This window comes from Salvelinus sp. IW2-2015, unplaced genomic scaffold (assembly GCF_002910315.2).
Source record: "Salvelinus sp. IW2-2015 unplaced genomic scaffold, ASM291031v2 Un_scaffold2296, whole genome shotgun sequence".
Lineage (NCBI taxonomy): Eukaryota > Metazoa > Chordata > Actinopteri > Salmoniformes > Salmonidae > Salvelinus > Salvelinus sp. IW2-2015.
In genome coordinates this window covers 39,751-44,549 of record NW_019943622.1, presented here as the reverse complement: position 1 = coordinate 44,549, position 4,799 = coordinate 39,751, and the positions used below count along the sequence as shown (strand labels likewise).

Below are 4,799 nucleotides of genomic sequence, written 5' to 3'. Positions count from 1 at the left end.
ATGCTGGAGATTTGTACTTACATAACGTTCTTGTTCGCTGGGAACTGGTGGTGTGGAACTTGCCAAATGGCTTCGGACTTGCTGTCATCCTCACTTCTCGACGCACTCCAACACATTGAGGACCACCACACTCCAACAGATTGAGGACCACCACACTCCAACTCACTGAGGACCACCCACTCCCAACTCACTGAGGACCACCACACATCCAACTCACTGAGGACACACACACTCCAACACAGGACACTTGAGGACCAACACTCAAACAATTGAGGACACCACACTCCAACTCACTGAGGAACCACCACACTCCCACACACATTGAGGACCACCACACTCCAAACACTGAGGACCACCACACTCCAACACATTGAGGACCACACACTCCAACCACATGAGGACCCCACACTCCAACACACTGAGGACCACCACACTCCAAACACAACTGAGGACCACCACCCACTCCAACACAAACTGAGGACCACCACACTCCAACACATGAGGACCACCACACTCCACACATGAGGACCACCCCACCTCCAACACAATGAGGACCACCACACTCCAAACACATTGAGGACCACCACACTCCAACACAATGAGGACCACCACACTCCAACACATAGGACACCACACTCCAACACAATGAGGACCACCACACTCCAACACATTGAGGACCACCACACTCCAACCATTGAGGACCACACACTCCAAACACATGAGGACCACCACACTCCAACACATAGAGGACCACCACACTCCAACACATTGCAGGACCACCACACTCCAACACATTGAGGACCACCACACTCCAACACATTGAGGACCACCACACTCCAACACATTGAGGACCACTACACTCCAACACATTGAGACACCACACTCCAACACATTGAGGACCACCACACTCCCAACACATGAGGACCACACACCTCCAACACATTGAAGACACCACACTCCAAACACATTGAGGACCACACACTCCAACCACATTGAGGACCACCACACTCCAACACATTGAGGACCACCACACTCCAACACATTGAGGACCACCACACTCCAACACATTGAGGACCACCACACTCCAACACATTGAGGACCACCACACTCCAACACATTGAGGACCACCACACTTCAACACATTGAGGACCACCAAGCACCACCACACTTGCCAGACACGACCCCCACTACACACACTAAAGACGGACCACCACACTCCAACACATTGAGGACCACCACACTCCAACCATTGAGGACCACACACTCCAACACAATGAGGACCACCACACTCCAACACATTGAGGACCACCACACTCCAACACACATTGAGGACCACCACACTCCAACACATTGAGGACACCACACTCCAACACATTGAGGACCACCACACTCCAACACATTGAGGACCACCACACTCCAACCATGAGACCACCACACTCCAACACATTGAGGACCACCACACTCCAACACAATTGAGGACCCACCACACTCTCCAAACACTACACCTTGAGGACCACCACACTCCAACACACAATGAGGACCACACACTCCACAACATTCCCAACTCACATTGAGGCCCAGACCACCACATCAACTCCAACACATATGAGGACCACCACACTCCAACACATTGAGGAACCACCACCAACATCATTTGCTAGTGGTAAATGAACTAACCTGGTAAATGAACTAACCTGGTAAATGAGCTAACCTGGTAAATCAACTAACCTGGTAAATCAACTAACCTGGTAAATGAACTAACCTGGTAAATAAACTAACCTGGTAAATAAACTAACCTGGTAAATGAACTAACCTGGTAAATCTACCCTGCACCTTAGAGCCCTATCTGTGGATCTGTTGGGTTCTACAGCTGCAACATCGATGTAACGCTCGTCCTCCTCCTCGTCTGAGGATGAGCAAGGATCGGACCAATATGCAGCGTGGGTTGAATCCATCGTAATTTTAATAATAATAACGAAGACGAAAATACACTTGAACAAACTACAAAATAATAAACGACGTTAACAGACCGTGAACTTGAGAACACATAAAACAATGAACGCACGAACAGGAACAGGAACAAACGAACGAAACGAAACAGTACCGTGAGGTGAACAAACACAGTCACAGCAAACAATCACCCACAAACAAACAGTGTGAACAGCCTACCTTAATATGGTTCTCCATCAGAGGAAACGTAAAACACCTGCCCCTGATTGAGAACCATATCAGGCTAATTAGAAAGAACCCAACATAGAAACACATAACATAGAATGCCCACCCAGCTCATGTCCTGACCAACTAAACAAAGACAAAACAAAGGAAATAAGGTCAAGAACGTGACAATCGAGAGCATCCTGACTGGTTGCATCACTGCCTGGTATGGCAACTGCTCGGCCTCCGACCGCAAGGCACTACAGAGGGTAGTGCATACGGCCCAGTACATCACTGGGGCCAAGCTGCCTGCCATCCAGGACCTCTATACCAGGCGGTGTCAGAGGAAGGCCCTACAAATTGTCAAAGACTCCAGCCACCCCAGTCATAGACTGTTCTCTCTACTACCGCATGGCAAGCGGTACCGGAGTGCCAAGTCTAGGACAAAAAGGCTTCTCAACAGTTTTTACCCCCAAGCCATAAGACTCCTGAACAGCTAATCAAACCTCTTTTACGCTGCTGCTACTCTCTGTTTATCATATATGCACAGTCACATTAACTATACATTCATGTACATACTACCTCAGTTGGGCCGACCAACCAGTGCTCCCGCACATTGACTAACCGGGCTATCTGCATTGTGTCCCACCACCCGTCAACCCCTCTTTTACGCTACTGCTACTCTCTGTTCATCATATATGCATAGTCACTTTAACCATATCTACATGTAAAATACTACCTCAATCAGCCTGACTAACCGGTGTCTGTATATAGCCTCGCTACTGTTTTCACGCTGACATTTTTACTGTTGTTTTTATTTCTTTACTTACCTATTGTTCACCTAATACCTTTTTGCACTATTGGTTAGAGACCTGTAAGTAAGCATTTCACTGTGAGGTCTACACCTGTTGTATTCAGCATTTCACTGTGAGGTCTACACCTGTTGTATTCGGCGCACGTGAACAAATAAACTTTGATTTGATTTGATTTAAATGACTACCACTCAGTCGGTAGAATTGTCTTACCTGTCGTGGGGGTGTGGGCACCTCTACCCGTGTGTAGGTCCAGGTCCAGGTACTCAACCTGTTTGTCCCCTCTAGGCCTCCGTAAGACCTGGGGCTGTCCCACGCCAGGGTCTGGAACACACACACACACACAGAAGTCCAGAAATCCACACAAGAATAGTGAACAAACCAAAAATTTGACCAACTGCGGGACATTTTTGTAGTCCCCACAAGGTAAAGATGCTATTTCTAGGGGGTTTAGTGTTAAGGCTAGAATTAAGTTTTAGGGTTAGAATTAGGTTTATGGTTAGGGTTAGGAGCTAGGGTTAGTTTTAGGGTTTAGGGGTTAGGGGTTAGGGGAAAATAAGATTTTGAATGGGACTGAATTGTGTGTCAGGTTGTAGTTGTAGCAAGACTGGTGTGTTGTGTGTGTGTGTGTGTGTGTGTGTGTGTGTGTGGTGTGTGTGTGTGTGTGTGTGTGTGTGTGTGTGTGTGTGTGTGTGTGTGTACGTTATGTGTGCGTGTGTGAATCTAACATACCGACACGGCGAGGGCGATGTTGGAGGTTGTCATGGCAACGTAGTTGGCGTCTGGGTCGTCCGAGTCTGAGCTGGAGGCGGAGCTTTGGCAGGTGGAGGGTCTATAGGACGGACACGTGTAGCAGCTGGACGGACTGACACACGTAAAACAAAAGGTGAGGACTTTTATTCTGAAACACTGACTTTTATTTTGAAAACAGACATACAGACCATTGGGTATAGGGTGTTCCCTCACTGCTCTGGGATGCAGGGGAAAAAAACGTGTCAATTCAAGACAGTGATACTAAATGAATGTCAAAAAACAATGTTTTCTTTGCCCCATTTCATTTCACATACAATTATTAATTAGATTCTACAATATTATAACCTTAATATGCTTGACTTGTACTTAACAGTATTGATGAAATGGGAGTCTTATTTTGTTGTGAACATTATTGTATCTCTTCTATATTTTGAAGTGTTTTTATATATATTTATATATATATATATATTGAGAGAGAGAGAGAGAGAGAGCTGCTTGTCAGTTGACGTTCGACGTCAGCGCCGTTCTTCCCGCAGAGCGATGACAGAGTTATATTGAGCAGCGACCACTTTTTCGACGATGGCCGTAATGATACACTAATCACTCTAAATTCTCACAGTAAGTCGTTTGTAACTTTTAAACCATGTATGGTAGAGACATTTTCTGATGCAATTCTTTATTTTATAAACCATTGAACGAAAGACACATTTTATGGGTGAACACCCTATATTTGTTTTGTGTGCAGACCCCTCCGGGGCGTTGTTTCCCCCTACGTACAGATCTAGGATCAGCTTCCTCTCCACCAATCCTAACCTTAACCGTTACTGAGGAAAATGTAAAACTGACCCACGATGAGTGACTAGGGCGGGGCTTTAATTTGCATTGACTTGTAGTGCCGGTGGGCGGCCAGCAGAGGGGGCAGTGTAGTACACATCAATGCTAAGTGTGACCTACCGTCATCAAACTAAGATGAAGTCAGATATGAAATATTTAAACACGCTGTGTTCTACTGACACAGCACTTCTGACCAGTGCTGTTACACTCTGCCTGAGTGGCTCTATGCCTGCAGCACACACAACC

At 46.5% G+C, this 4,799-nt stretch overlaps 1 pseudogene; it reads right to left on the bottom strand.

The window, feature by feature from the left end:
- Positions 1-4,799, bottom strand: part of LOC139025139 (GRB2-associated-binding protein 1-like) — a 48,053-nt pseudogene that overhangs the window by 4,469 nt on the left and 38,785 nt on the right.